At 40.8% G+C, this 13,526-nt stretch overlaps 22 non-coding genes and 2 pseudogenes across 22 annotated transcripts; all 24 read right to left on the bottom strand.

The window, feature by feature from the left end:
• Positions 1-41: 41 nt before the first annotated feature.
• On the bottom strand, positions 42-160 carry LOC130617749 (5S ribosomal RNA). The gene has a single exon (XR_008978825.1). It is a non-coding gene; the product is annotated as a 5S ribosomal RNA (ribosomal RNA).
• A 450-nt stretch (positions 161-610) lies between these two features.
• On the bottom strand, positions 611-729 carry LOC130617748 (5S ribosomal RNA). The gene has a single exon (XR_008978824.1). It is a non-coding gene; the product is annotated as a 5S ribosomal RNA (ribosomal RNA).
• Positions 730-1,179: 450 nt separating this feature from the next.
• On the bottom strand, positions 1,180-1,298 carry LOC130615683 (5S ribosomal RNA). Its single transcript, XR_008976771.1, has one exon. It is a non-coding gene; the product is annotated as a 5S ribosomal RNA (ribosomal RNA).
• A 450-nt stretch (positions 1,299-1,748) lies between these two features.
• LOC130616632 (5S ribosomal RNA) lies at positions 1,749-1,867 on the bottom strand. Its single transcript, XR_008977712.1, has one exon. It is a non-coding gene; the product is annotated as a 5S ribosomal RNA (ribosomal RNA).
• A 450-nt stretch (positions 1,868-2,317) lies between these two features.
• Positions 2,318-2,435, bottom strand: LOC130617701 (5S ribosomal RNA). Its single transcript, XR_008978778.1, has one exon. It is a non-coding gene; the product is annotated as a 5S ribosomal RNA (ribosomal RNA).
• Positions 2,436-2,885: 450 nt separating this feature from the next.
• LOC130617143 (5S ribosomal RNA) lies at positions 2,886-3,004 on the bottom strand. The gene has a single exon (XR_008978220.1). It is a non-coding gene; the product is annotated as a 5S ribosomal RNA (ribosomal RNA).
• Positions 3,005-3,454: 450 nt separating this feature from the next.
• Positions 3,455-3,573, bottom strand: LOC130617431 (5S ribosomal RNA). Its single transcript, XR_008978509.1, has one exon. It is a non-coding gene; the product is annotated as a 5S ribosomal RNA (ribosomal RNA).
• A 450-nt stretch (positions 3,574-4,023) lies between these two features.
• Positions 4,024-4,142, bottom strand: LOC130618705 (5S ribosomal RNA; annotated as a pseudogene).
• A 450-nt stretch (positions 4,143-4,592) lies between these two features.
• LOC130615895 (5S ribosomal RNA) lies at positions 4,593-4,711 on the bottom strand. The gene has a single exon (XR_008976982.1). It is a non-coding gene; the product is annotated as a 5S ribosomal RNA (ribosomal RNA).
• A 450-nt stretch (positions 4,712-5,161) lies between these two features.
• LOC130616397 (5S ribosomal RNA) lies at positions 5,162-5,280 on the bottom strand. The gene has a single exon (XR_008977480.1). It is a non-coding gene; the product is annotated as a 5S ribosomal RNA (ribosomal RNA).
• A 450-nt stretch (positions 5,281-5,730) lies between these two features.
• On the bottom strand, positions 5,731-5,849 carry LOC130615682 (5S ribosomal RNA). Its single transcript, XR_008976769.1, has one exon. It is a non-coding gene; the product is annotated as a 5S ribosomal RNA (ribosomal RNA).
• Positions 5,850-6,299: 450 nt separating this feature from the next.
• LOC130617747 (5S ribosomal RNA) lies at positions 6,300-6,418 on the bottom strand. Its single transcript, XR_008978823.1, has one exon. It is a non-coding gene; the product is annotated as a 5S ribosomal RNA (ribosomal RNA).
• A 450-nt stretch (positions 6,419-6,868) lies between these two features.
• Positions 6,869-6,987, bottom strand: LOC130615681 (5S ribosomal RNA). The gene has a single exon (XR_008976768.1). It is a non-coding gene; the product is annotated as a 5S ribosomal RNA (ribosomal RNA).
• Positions 6,988-7,437: 450 nt separating this feature from the next.
• Positions 7,438-7,556, bottom strand: LOC130616630 (5S ribosomal RNA). The gene has a single exon (XR_008977711.1). It is a non-coding gene; the product is annotated as a 5S ribosomal RNA (ribosomal RNA).
• Positions 7,557-8,006: 450 nt separating this feature from the next.
• LOC130618643 (5S ribosomal RNA) lies at positions 8,007-8,125 on the bottom strand (annotated as a pseudogene).
• A 450-nt stretch (positions 8,126-8,575) lies between these two features.
• LOC130615894 (5S ribosomal RNA) lies at positions 8,576-8,694 on the bottom strand. The gene has a single exon (XR_008976981.1). It is a non-coding gene; the product is annotated as a 5S ribosomal RNA (ribosomal RNA).
• A 450-nt stretch (positions 8,695-9,144) lies between these two features.
• LOC130616396 (5S ribosomal RNA) lies at positions 9,145-9,263 on the bottom strand. Its single transcript, XR_008977479.1, has one exon. It is a non-coding gene; the product is annotated as a 5S ribosomal RNA (ribosomal RNA).
• Positions 9,264-9,713: 450 nt separating this feature from the next.
• LOC130615680 (5S ribosomal RNA) lies at positions 9,714-9,832 on the bottom strand. Its single transcript, XR_008976767.1, has one exon. It is a non-coding gene; the product is annotated as a 5S ribosomal RNA (ribosomal RNA).
• Positions 9,833-10,282: 450 nt separating this feature from the next.
• On the bottom strand, positions 10,283-10,401 carry LOC130617745 (5S ribosomal RNA). The gene has a single exon (XR_008978822.1). It is a non-coding gene; the product is annotated as a 5S ribosomal RNA (ribosomal RNA).
• Positions 10,402-10,851: 450 nt separating this feature from the next.
• On the bottom strand, positions 10,852-10,970 carry LOC130615679 (5S ribosomal RNA). The gene has a single exon (XR_008976766.1). It is a non-coding gene; the product is annotated as a 5S ribosomal RNA (ribosomal RNA).
• Positions 10,971-11,420: 450 nt separating this feature from the next.
• On the bottom strand, positions 11,421-11,539 carry LOC130617744 (5S ribosomal RNA). Its single transcript, XR_008978821.1, has one exon. It is a non-coding gene; the product is annotated as a 5S ribosomal RNA (ribosomal RNA).
• A 450-nt stretch (positions 11,540-11,989) lies between these two features.
• On the bottom strand, positions 11,990-12,108 carry LOC130615677 (5S ribosomal RNA). The gene has a single exon (XR_008976765.1). It is a non-coding gene; the product is annotated as a 5S ribosomal RNA (ribosomal RNA).
• A 450-nt stretch (positions 12,109-12,558) lies between these two features.
• Positions 12,559-12,677, bottom strand: LOC130616746 (5S ribosomal RNA). The gene has a single exon (XR_008977827.1). It is a non-coding gene; the product is annotated as a 5S ribosomal RNA (ribosomal RNA).
• Positions 12,678-13,127: 450 nt separating this feature from the next.
• On the bottom strand, positions 13,128-13,246 carry LOC130615675 (5S ribosomal RNA). The gene has a single exon (XR_008976763.1). It is a non-coding gene; the product is annotated as a 5S ribosomal RNA (ribosomal RNA).
• Between the last annotated feature and the right edge of the window lie 280 nt (positions 13,247-13,526).

Here is a 13,526-nt window from a genome sequence, read left to right as displayed (position 1 = left end):
CACAGTCGTGATGATAAATAATGTAACGTGAAAACGTCAATAGCCTACGACACCGGGAGATCCCAGGCGGTCCCCCATCCAAGTACTATCCCGGCCCGACGATTCTTAACTTCCGTGATCGGACGAGAACAGGTGTGTTCATCGTGGTATGGTCGTAGACAAACATACGGGTAGATATCTACGATTTATTAGCACATTACATCGAAAATGGTTCGAACTTTAAAGATCATAATTCTTGACTGGGTGATCGGAAATAGTTCGTGTTTATGTGCATTTGAAAGCTCCTTTTAAGCGCTATCGATTCTTTACGACAATAATGCGCTTTAAGATTTCCGGTAAAAAGTTCCAACGAAGGCAATCTAGGGTACTTGCAGACTTAATTTTCATATGACAAAGTTAATTAGCAAAGTAACTACATCGCCATTTTCTTTATCTGACGCTCTTAATCCATTCATTTGCGACGTGGCGCATTTATTGCAGCAAGATTGTAGCCCTTTTTAAGGGAAAGAAACTTCTAATCATGTCCCTTACTTGATTTACTCGGCGGCTATTGAGTAAAAAAGATACGTCACAGTCGTGATGATAAATAATGTAACGTGAAAACGTCAATAGCCTACGACACCGGGAGATCCCAGGCGGTCCCCCATCCAAGTACTATCCCGGCCCGACGATTCTTAACTTCCGTGATCGGACGAGAACAGGTGTGTTCATCGTGGTATGGTCGTAGACAAACATACGGGTAGATATCTACGATTTATTAGCACATTACATCGAAAATGGTTCGAACTTTAAAGATCATAATTCTTGACTGGGTGATCGGAAATAGTTCGTGTTTATGTGCATTTGAAAGCTCCTTTTAAGCGCTATCGATTCTTTACGACAATAATGCGCTTTAAGATTTCCGGTAAAAAGTTCCAACGAAGGCAATCTAGGGTACTTTCAGACTTAATTTTCATATGACAAAGTTAGTTAGCAAAGTAAGTACATCGCCATTTTCTTTGTCTGACGCTCGTAATCCATTCATTTGCGACGTGGCGCATTTATTGCAGCACGATTGTAGCCGTTTTGAAGGGAAAGCAACTTGTAATCATGTCTCTTTCTTGATTTACTCAGCGGCTATTGCGTAAAAAAGATACGTCACAGTCGTAATGATAAATAATGTAACGTGAAAAAGTCAATAGCCTACGACACCAGGAGTTCCCAGGCGGTGCCCCATCCAAGTACTATCCCGGCCCGACGATGCTTAACTTCCGTGATCGGACGAGAACAGGTGTGTTCATCGTGGTATGGTCGTAGACAAACAAACGGGCAGATATCTACGATTTATTAGCACATTACATCGAAAATGGTTCAAACTTTAAAGGTCGTATTTCTTGACTGGATCATCCGGAATATGTCGTGTTTATGTGCATTTGAAAGCTCTTTTTAAGCGCTATCGATTCTTTACAACAATAATGCGCTTTATGATTTCCGGTAAAAAGTTCCAACGAAGGCAATCTAGGGTACTTTCAGACTTAATTTTCATATGACAAAGTTAGTTAGCAAAGTAACTACATCGCCATTTTCTTTATCTGACGCTCGTAATCCATTCATTTGCGACGTGGCGCATTTATTGCAGCAAGATTGTAGCCCTTTTTAAGGGAAAGAAACTTCTAATCATGTCCCTTACTTGATTTACTCGGCGGCTATTGCGTAAAAAAGATACGTCACAGTCGTGATGATAAATAATGTAACGTGAAAACGTCAATAGCCTACGACACCGGGAGATCCCAGGTGGTCCCCCATCCAAGTACTATCCCGGCCCGACGATGCTTAACTTCCGTGATCGGACGAGAACAGGTGTGTTCATCGTGGTATGGTCGTAGACAAACATACGGGTAGATATCTACGATTTATTAGCACATTACATCGAAAATGGTTCGAACTTTAAAGATCATAATTCTTGACTGGGTGATCGGAAATAGTTCGTGTTTATGTGCATTTGAAAGCTCCTTTTAAGCGCTATCGATTCTTTACGACAATAATGCGCTTTAAGATTTCCGGTAAAAAGTTCCAACGAAGGCAATCTAGGGTACTTTCAAACTTAATTTTCATATGACAAAGTTAGTTAGCAAAGTAAGTACATCGCCATTTTCTTTGTCTGACGCTCGTAATCCATTCATTTCCGACGTGGCGCATTTATTGCAGCACGATTGTAGCCGTTTTGAAGGGAAAGCAACTTGTAATCATGTCTCTTTCTTGATTTACTCAGCGGCTATTGCGTAAAAAAGATACGTCACAGTCGTAATGATAAATAATGTAACGTGAAAAAGTCAATAGCCTACGACACCAGGAGTTCCAGGCGGTGCCCCATCCAAGTACTATCCCGGCCCGACGATGCTTAACTTCCGTGATCGGACGAGAACAGGTGTGTTCATCGTGGTATGGTCGTAGACAAACAAACGGGCAGATATCTACGATTTATTAGCACATTACATCGAAAATGGTTCAAACTTTAAAGGTCGTATTTCTTGACTGGATCATCCGGAATAGGTCGTGTTTATGTGCATTTGAAAGCTCTTTTTAAGCGCTATCGATTCTTTACAACAATAATGCGCTTTATGATTTCCGGTAGAAAGTTCCAACGAAGGCAATCTAGGGTACTTTCAGACTTAATTTTCATATGACAAAGTTAGTTAGCAAAGTAACTACATCGCCATTTTCTTTATCTGACGCTCGTAATCCATTCATTTGCGACGTGGCGCATTTATTGCAGCAAAATTGTAGCCCTTTTTAAGGGAAAGAAACTTCTAATCATGTCCCTTACTTGATTTACTCGGCGGCTATTGCGTAAAAAAGATACGTCACAGTCGTGATGATAAATAATGTAACGTGAAAACGTCAATAGCCTACGACACCGGAAGATCCCAGGCGGTCCCCCATCCAAGTACTATCCCGGCCCGACGATGCTTAACTTCCGTGATCGGACGAGAACAGGTGTGTTCATCGTGGTATGGTCGTAGACAAACATACGGGTAGATATCTACGATTTATTAGCACATTACATCGTTAATGGTTTAAACTTTAAAGGTCATATTTCTTGACTGGATTATCCGAAATAGGTCGTGTTTATGTGCATTTGAAAGCTCTTTTCAAGCGCTATCCATTATTTACGACAACCATGCGCTTTAAGATTACGGGTAAAAAGTTCCAACGAAGGCAATCTAGAGTACTTTCAGACTTAATTTTCATATGACAAAGTTAATTAGCAAAGTAACTACTTCGTCATTTTCTTTGTCTGACGCTCGTAATCCATTCATTTGCGACGTGGCGCATTTATTGCAGCACGATTGTAGCCGTTTTGAAGGGAAAGCAACTTCTAATCATGTCTCTTTCTTCATTTACTCAGCAGCTATTGCGTAAAAAAGACACGTCACAGTCGTAATGATAAATAATGTAACATGAAAAAGTCAATAGCCTACGACACCAGGAGTTCCGAGGCGGTCCCCCATCCAAGTACTATCCCGGCCCGACGATGCTTAACTTTCGTGATCGGACGAGAACAGGTGTATTCATAGTGGTATGGTCGTAGACAAACAAACGGGCCGATATCTACGATTTATTAGCACATTACATCGAAAATGGTTCAAACTTTAAAGGTCATATTTCTTGACTGGATCATCCGGAATAGGTCGTGTTTATGTGCATTTGAAAGCTCTTTTTAAGCGCTATCGATTCTTTACAACAATAATGCGCTTTATGATTTCCGGTAAAAAGTTCCAACGAAGGCAATCTAGGGTACTTGCAGACTTAATTTTCATATGACAAAGTTAATTAGCAAAGTAACTACATCGCCATTTTCTTTGTCTGACGCTCTTAATCCATTTATTTGCGACGTGGCGCATTTATTGCAGCAAGATTGTAGCCCGTTTTAAGGGAAAGAAGCTTCTAATCATGTCACTTACTTGATTTACTCAGCGGCTATTGCGTAAGAAAGATACGTCCCAGTCGTAATGATAAATAATGTAACGTGAAAAAGTCAATAGCCTACGACACCGGGATATCCCAGGCGGTCCCCCATCCAAGTACTATCCCGCCCCGACGATGCTTAACTTCCGTGATGGGACAAGAACAGGTGTGTTCATCGTGGTATGGTCGTAGACAAACAAACGGGCAGATATCTACGATTTATTAGCACATTACATCGTTAATGGTTTAAACTTTAAAGGTCATATTTCTTGACTGGATTATCCGAAATAGGTCGTGTTTATGTGCATTTGAAAGCTCTTTTCCAGCGCTATCCATTATTTACGACAACCATGCGCTTTAAGATTACGGGTAAAAAGTTCCAACGAAGGCAATCTAGAGTACTTTCAGACTTAATTTTCATATGACAAAGTTAATTAGCAAAGTAACTACTTCGTCATTTTCCTTGTCTGACGCTCGTAATCCATTCATTTGCGACGTGGCGCATTTATTGCAGCACGATTGTAGCCGTTTTGAAGGGAAAGCAACTTCTAATCATGTCTCTTTCTTCATTTACTCAGCAGCTATTGCGTAAAAAAGACACGTCACAGTCGTAATGATAAATAATGTAACATGAAAAAGTCAATAGCCTACGACACCAGGAGTTCCGAGGCGGTCCCCCATCCAAGTACTATCCCGGCCCGACGATGCTTAACTTCCGTGATCGGACGAGAACAGGTGTGTTCATCGTGGTATGGTCGTAGACAAACAAACGGGCAGATATCTACGATTTATTAGCACATTACATCGAAAATGGTTCAAACTTTAAAGGTCGTATTTCTTGACTGGATCATCCGGAATATGTCGTGTTTATGTGCATTTGAAAGCTCTTTTTAAGCGCTATCGATTCTTTACAACAATAATGCGCTTTATGATTTCCGGTAAAAAGTTCCAACGAAGGCAATCTAGAGTACTTTCAGACTTAATTTTCATATGACAAAGTTAGTTAGCAAAGTAACTACATCGCCATTTTCTTTATCTGACGCTCGTAATCCATTCATTTGCGACGTGGCGCATTTATTGCAGCAAGATTGTAGCCCTTTTTAAGGGAAAGAAACTTCTAATCATGTCCCTTACTTGATTTACTCGGCGGCTATTGCGTAAAAAAGATACGTCACAGTCGTGATGATAAATAATGTAACGTGAAAACGTCAATAGCCTACGACACCGGGAGATCCCAGGCGGTCCCCCATCCAAGTACTATCCCGGCCCAACGATGCTTAACTTCCGTGATCGGACGAGAACAGGTGTGTTCATCGTGGTATGGTCGTAGACAAACATACGGGTAGATATCTACGATTTATTAGCACATTACATCGAAAATGGTTCGAACTTTAAAGATCATAATTCTTGACTGGGTGATCGGAAATAGTTCGTGTTTATGTGCATTTGAAAGCTCCTTTTAAGCGCTATCGATTCTTTACGACAATAATGCGCTTTAAGATTTCCGGTAAAAAGTTCCAACGAAGGCAATCTAGGGTACTTTCAAACTTAATTTTCATATGACAAAGTTAGTTAGCAAAGTAAGTACATCGCCATTTTCTTTGTCTGACGCTCGTAATCCATTCATTTGCGACGTGGCGCATTTATTGCAGCACGATTGTAGCCGTTTTGAAGGGAAAGCAACTTGTAATCATGTCTCTTTCTTGATTTACTCAGCGGCTATTGCGTAAAAAAGATACGTCACAGTCGTAATGATAAATAATGTAACGTGAAAAAGTCAATAGCCTACGACACCAGGAGTTCCCAGGCGGTGCCCCATCCAAGTACTATCCCGGCCCGACGATGCTTAACTTCCGTGATCGGACGAGAACAGGTGTGTTCATCGTGGTATGGTCGTAGACAAACAAACGGGCAGATATCTACGATTTATTAGCACATTACATCGAAAATGGTTCAAACTTTAAAGGTCGTATTTCTTGACTGGATCATCCGGAATAGGTCGTGTTTATGTGCATTTGAAAGCTCTTTTTAAGCGCTATCGATTCTTTACAACAATAATGCGCTTTATGATTTCCGGTAAAAAGTTCCAACGAAGGCAATCTAGGGTACTTGCAGACTTAATTTTCATATGACAAAGTTAATTAGCAAAGTAACTACATCGCCATTTTCTTTATCTGACGCTCTTAATCCATTCATTTGCGACGTGGCGCATTTATTGCAGCAAGATTGTAGCCCTTTTTAAGGGAAAGAAACTTCTAATCATGTCCCTTACTTGATTTACTCGGCGGCTATTGCGTAAAAAAGATACGTCACAGTCGTGATGATAAATAATGTAACGTGAAAACGTCAATAGCCTACGACACCGGGAGATCCCAGGCGGTCCCCCATCCAAGTACTATCCCGGCCCGACGATTCTTAACTTCCGTGATCGGACGAGAACAGGTGTGTTCATCGTGGTATGGTCGTAGACAAACATACGGGTAGATATCTACGATTTATTAGCACATTACATCGAAAATGGTTCGAACTTTAAAGATCATAATTCTTGACTGGGTGATCGGAAATAGTTCGTGTTTATGTGCATTTGAAAGCTCCTTTTAAGCGCTATCGATTCTTTACGACAATAATGCGCTTTAAGATTTCCGGTAAAAAGTTCCAACGAAGGCAATCTAGGGTACTTTCAGACTTAATTTTCATATGACAAAGTTAGTTAGCAAAGTAAGTACATCGCCATTTTCTTTGTCTGACGCTCGTAATCCATTCATTTGCGACGTGGCGCATTTATTGCAGCACGATTGTAGCCGTTTTGAAGGGAAAGCAACTTGTAATCATGTCTCTTTCTTGATTTACTCAGCGGCTATTGCGTAAAAAAGATACGTCACAGTCGTAATGATAAATAATGTAACGTGAAAAAGTCAATAGCCTACGACACCAGGAGTTCCCAGGCGGTGCCCCATCCAAGTACTATCCCGGCCCGACGATGCTTAACTTCCGTGATCGGACGAGAACAGGTGTGTTCATCGTGGTATGGTCGTAGACAAACAAACGGGCAGATATCTACGATTTATTAGCACATTACATCGAAAATGGTTCAAACTTTAAAGGTCGTATTTCTTGACTGGATCATCCGGAATATGTCGTGTTTATGTGCATTTGAAAGCTCTTTTTAAGCGCTATCGATTCTTTACAACAATAATGCGCTTTATGATTTCCGGTAAAAAGTTCCAACGAAGGCAATCTAGGGTACTTTCAGACTTAATTTTCATATGACAAAGTTAGTTAGCAAAGTAACTACATCGCCATTTTCTTTATCTGACGCTCGTAATCCATTCATTTGCGACGTGGCGCATTTATTGCAGCAAGATTGTAGCCCTTTTTAAGGGAAAGAAACTTCTAATCATGTCCCTTACTTGATTTACTCGGCGGCTATTGCGTAAAAAAGATACGTCACAGTCGTGATGATAAATAATGTAACGTGAAAACGTCAATAGCCTACGACACCGGGAGATCCCAGGTGGTCCCCCATCCAAGTACTATCCCGGCCCGACGATGCTTAACTTCCGTGATCGGACGAGAACAGGTGTGTTCATCGTGGTATGGTCGTAGACAAACATACGGGTAGATATCTACGATTTATTAGCACATTACATCGAAAATGGTTCGAACTTTAAAGATCATAATTCTTGACTGGGTGATCGGAAATAGTTCGTGTTTATGTGCATTTGAAAGCTCCTTTTAAGCGCTATCGATTCTTTACGACAATAATGCGCTTTAAGATTTCCGGTAAAAAGTTCCAACGAAGGCAATCTAGGGTACTTTCAAACTTAATTTTCATATGACAAAGTTAGTTAGCAAAGTAAGTACATCGCCATTTTCTTTGTCTGACGCTCGTAATCCATTCATTTGCGACGTGGCGCATTTATTGCAGCACGATTGTAGCCGTTTTGAAGGGAAAGCAACTTGTAATCATGTCTCTTTCTTGATTTACTCAGCGGCTATTGCGTAAAAAAGATACGTCACAGTCGTAATGATAAATAATGTAACGTGAAAAAGTCAATAGCCTACGACACCAGGAGTTCCCAGGCGGTGCCCCATCCAAGTACTATCCCGCCCCGACGATGCTTAACTTCCGTGATGGGACAAGAACAGGTGTGTTCATCGTGGTATGGTCGTAGACAAACAAACGGGCAGATATCTACGATTTATTAGCACATTACATCGTTAATGGTTTAAACTTTAAAGGTCATATTTCTTGACTGGATTATCCGAAATAGGTCGTGTTTATGTGCATTTGAAAGCTCTTTTCCAGCGCTATCCATTATTTACGACAACCATGCGCTTTAAGATTACGGGTAAAAAGTTCCAACGAAGGCAATCTAGAGTACTTTCAGACTTAATTTTCATATGACAAAGTTAATTAGCAAAGTAACTACTTCGTCATTTTCCTTGTCTGACGCTCGTAATCCATTCATTTGCGACGTGGCGCATTTATTGCAGCACGATTGTAGCCGTTTTGAAGGGAAAGCAACTTCTAATCATGTCTCTTTCTTCATTTACTCAGCAGCTATTGCGTAAAAAAGACACGTCACAGTCGTAATGATAAAAAATGTAACATGAAAAAGTCAATAGCCTACGACACCAGGAGTTCCGAGGCGGTCCCCCATCCAAGTACTATCCCGGCCCGACGATGCTTAACTTCCGTGATCGGACGAGAACAGGTGTGTTCATCGTGGTATGGTCGTAGACAAACAAACGGGCAGATATCTACGATTTATTAGCACATTACATCGAAAATGGTTCAAACTTTAAAGGTCGTATTTCTTGACTGGATCATCCGGAATATGTCGTGTTTATGTGCATTTGAAAGCTCTTTTTAAGCGCTATCGATTCTTTACAACAATAATGCGCTTTATGATTTCCGGTAAAAAGTTCCAACGAAGGCAATCTAGAGTACTTTCAGACTTAATTTTCATATGACAAAGTTAGTTAGCAAAGTAACTACATCGCCATTTTCTTTATCTGACGCTCGTAATCCATTCATTTGCGACGTGGCGCATTTATTGCAGCAAGATTGTAGCCCTTTTTAAGGGAAAGAAACTTCTAATCATGTCCCTTACTTGATTTACTCGGCGGCTATTGCGTAAAAAAGATACGTCACAGTCGTGATGATAAATAATGTAACGTGAAAACGACAATAGCCTACGACACCGGGAGATCCCAGGCGGTCCCCCATCCAAGTACTATCCCGGCCCAACGATGCTTAACTTCCGTGATCGGACGAGAACAGGTGTGTTCATCGTGGTATGGTCGTAGACAAACATACGGGTAGATATCTACGATTTATTAGCACATTACATCGAAAATGGTTCGAACTTTAAAGATCATAATTCTTGACTGGGTGATCGGAAATAGTTCGTGTTTATGTGCATTTGAAAGCTCCTTTTAAGCGCTATCGATTCTTTACGACAATAATGCGCTTTAAGATTTCCGGTAAAAAGTTCCAACGAAGGCAATCTAGGGTACTTTCAAACTTAATTTTCATATGACAAAGTTAGTTAGCAAAGTAAGTACATCGCCATTTTCTTTGTCTGACGCTCGTAATCCATTCATTTGCGACGTGGCGCATTTATTGCAGCACGATTGTAGCCGTTTTGAAGGGAAAGTAACTTGTAATCATGTCTCTTTCTTGATTTACTCAGCGGCTATTGCGTAAAAAAGATACGTCACAGTCGTAATGATAAATAATGTAACGTGAAAAAGTCAATAGCCTACGACACCAGGAGTTCCCAGGCGGTGCCCCATCCAAGTACTATCCCGGCCCGACGATGCTTAACTTCCGTGATCGGACGAGAACAGGTGTGTTCATCGTGGTATGGTCGTAGACAAACAAACGGGCAGATATCTACGATTTATTAGCACATTACATCGAAAATGGTTCAAACTTTAAAGGTCGTATTTCTTGACTGGATCATCCGGAATAGGTCGTGTTTATGTGCATTTGAAAGCTCTTTTTAAGCGCTATCGATTCTTTACAACAATAATGCGCTTTATGATTTCCGGTAAAAAGTTCCAACGAAGGCAATCTAGGGTACTTGCAGACTTAATTTTCATATGACAAAGTTAATTAGCAAAGTAACTACATCGCCATTTTCTTTATCTGACGCTCTTAATCCATTCATTTGCGACGTGGCGCATTTATTGCAGCAAGATTGTAGCCCTTTTTAAGGGAAAGAAACTTCTAATCATGTCCCTTACTTGATTTACTCGGCGGCTATTGCGTAAAAAAGATACGTCACAGTCGTGATGATAAATAATGTAACGTGAAAACGTCAATAGCCTACGACACCGGGAGATCCCAGGCGGTCCCCCATCCAAGTACTATCCCGGCCCGACGATTCTTAACTTCCGTGATCGGACGAGAACAGGTGTGTTCATCGTGGTATGGTCGTAGACAAACATACGGGTAGATATCTACGATTTATTAGCACATTACATCGAAAATGGTTCGAACTTTAAAGATCATAATTCTTGACTGGGTGATCGGAAATAGTTCGTGTTTATGTGCATTTGAAAGCTCCTTTTAAGCGCTATCGATTCTTTACGACAATAATGCGCTTTAAGATTTCCGGTAAAAAGTTCCAACGAAGGCAATCTAGGGTACTTTCAGACTTAATTTTCATATGACAAAGTTAGTTAGCAAAGTAAGTACATCGCCATTTTCTTTGTCTGACGCTCGTAATCCATTCATTTGCGACGTGGCGCATTTATTGCAGCACGATTGTAGCCGTTTTGAAGGGAAAGCAACTTGTAATCATGTCTCTTTCTTGATTTACTCAGCGGCTATTGCGTAAAAAAGATACGTCACAGTCGTAATGATAAATAATGTAACGTGAAAAAGTCAATAGCCTACGACACCAGGAGTTCCCAGGCGGTGCCCCATCCAAGTACTATCCCGGCCCGACGATGCTTAACTTCCGTGATCGGACGAGAACAGGTGTGTTCATCGTGGTATGGTCGTAGACAAACAAACGGGCAGATATCTACGATTTATTAGCACATTACATCGAAAATGGTTCAAACTTTAAAGGTCGTATTTCTTGACTGGATCATCCGGAATATGTCGTGTTTATGTGCATTTGAAAGCTCTTTTTAAGCGCTATCGATTCTTTACAACAATAATGCGCTTTATGATTTCCGGTAAAAAGTTCCAACGAAGGCAATCTAGGGTACTTTCAGACTTAATTTTCATATGACAAAGTTAGTTAGCAAAGTAACTACATCGCCATTTTCTTTATCTGACGCTCTTAATCCATTCATTTGCGACGTGGCGCATTTATTGCAGCAAGATTGTAGCCCTTTTTAAGGGAAAGAAACTTCTAATCATGTCCCTTACTTGATTTACTCGGCGGCTATTGCGTAAAAAAGATACGTCACAGTCGTGATGATAAATAATGTAACGTGAAAACGTCAATAGCCTACGACACCGGGAGATCCCAGGCGGTCCCCCATCCAAGTACTATCCCGGCCCGACGATTCTTAACTTCCGTGATCGGACGAGAACAGGTGTGTTCATCGTGGTATGGTCGTAGACAAACATACGGGTAGATATCTACGATTTATTAGCACATTACATCGAAAATGGTTCGAACTTTAAAGATCATAATTCTTGACTGGGTGATCGGAAATAGTTCGTGTTTATGTGCATTTGAAAGCTCCTTTTAAGCGCTATCGATTCTTTACGACAATAATGCGCTTTAAGATTTCCGGTAAAAAGTTCCAACGAAGGCAATCTAGGGTACTTTCAGACTTAATTTTCATATGACAAAGTTAGTTAGCAAAGTAAGTACATCGCCATTTTCTTTGTCTGACGCTCGTAATCCATTCATTTGCGACGTGGCGCATTTATTGCAGCACGATTGTAGCCGTTTTGAAGGGAAAGCAACTTGTAATCATGTCTCTTTCTTGATTTACTCAGCGGCTATTGCGTAAAAAAGATACGTCACAGTCGTAATGATAAATAATGTAACGTGAAAAAGTCAATAGCCTACGACACCAGGAGTTCCCAGGCGGTGCCCCATCCAAGTACTATCCCGGCCCGACGATGCTTAACTTCCGTGATCGGACGAGAACAGGTGTGTTCATCGTGGTATGGTCGTAGACAAACAAACGGGCAGATATCTACGATTTATTAGCACATTACATCGAAAATGGTTCAAACTTTAAAGGTCGTATTTCTTGACTGGATCATCCGGAATATGTCGTGTTTATGTGCATTTGAAAGCTCTTTTTAAGCGCTATCGATTCTTTACAACAATAATGCGCTTTATGATTTCCGGTAAAAAGTTCCAACGAAGGCAATCTAGGGTACTTTCAGACTTAATTTTCATATGACAAAGTTAGTTAGCAAAGTAACTACATCGCCATTTTCTTTATCTGACGCTCGTAATCCATTCATTTGCGACGTGGCGCATTTATTGCAGCAAGATTGTAGCCCTTTTTAAGGGAAAGAAACTTCTAATCATGTCCCTTACTTGATTTACTCGGCGGCTATTGCGTAAAAAAGATACGTCACAGTCGTGATGATAAATAATGTAACGTGAAAACGTCAATAGCCTACGACACCGGGAGATCCCAGGGGGTCCCCCATCCAAGTACTATCCCGGCCCGACGATGCTTAACTTCCGTGATCGGACGAGAACAGGTGTGTTCATCGTGGTATGGTCGTAGACAAACAAACGGGCAGATATCTACGATTTATTAGCACATTACATCGAAAATGGTTCAAACTTTAAAGGTCATATTTCTTGACTGGATCATCCGGAATAGGTCGTGTTTATGTGCATTTGAAAGCTCTTTTTAAGCGCTATCGATTCTTTACAACAATAATGCGCTTTATGATTTCCGGTAAAAAGTTCCAACGAAGGCAATCTAGGGTACTTTCAGACTTAATTTTCATATGACAAAGTTAGTTAGCAAAGTAAGTACATCGCCATTTTCTTTGTCTGACGCTCGTAATCCATTCATTTGCGACGTGGCGCATTTATTGCAGCACGATTGTAGCTGTTTTGAAGGGAAAGCAACTTCTAATCATGTCTCTTTCTTGATTTACTCAGCGGCTATTGCGTAAAAAAGATACGTCACAGTCGTAATGATAAATAATGTAACGTGAAAAAGTCAATAGCCTACGACACCAGGAGTTCCCAGGCGGTGCCCCATCCAAGTACTATCCCGGCCCGACGATGCTTAACTTCCGTGATCGGACGAGAACAGGTGTGTTCATCGTGGTATGGTCGTAGACAAACAAACGGGCAGATATCTACGATTTATTAGCACATTACATCGAAAATGGTTCAAACTTTAAAGGTCATATTTCTTGACTGGATCATCCGGAATAGGTCGTGTTTATGTGCATTTGAAAGCTCTTTTTAAGCGCTATCGATTCTTTACAACAATAATGCGCTTTATGATTTCCGGTAAAAAGTTCCAACGAAGGCAATCTAGGGTACTTTCAGACTTAATTTTCATATGACAAAGTTAGTTAGCAAAGTAAGTACATCGCCATTTTCTTTGTCTGACGC

Source organism: Hydractinia symbiolongicarpus, chromosome 11, assembly GCF_029227915.1.
Source record: "Hydractinia symbiolongicarpus strain clone_291-10 chromosome 11, HSymV2.1, whole genome shotgun sequence".
NCBI classification, from domain to species: Eukaryota; Metazoa; Cnidaria; class Hydrozoa; order Anthoathecata; family Hydractiniidae; genus Hydractinia; species Hydractinia symbiolongicarpus.
This window is presented reverse-complemented; position numbering and strand designations above follow the sequence as displayed.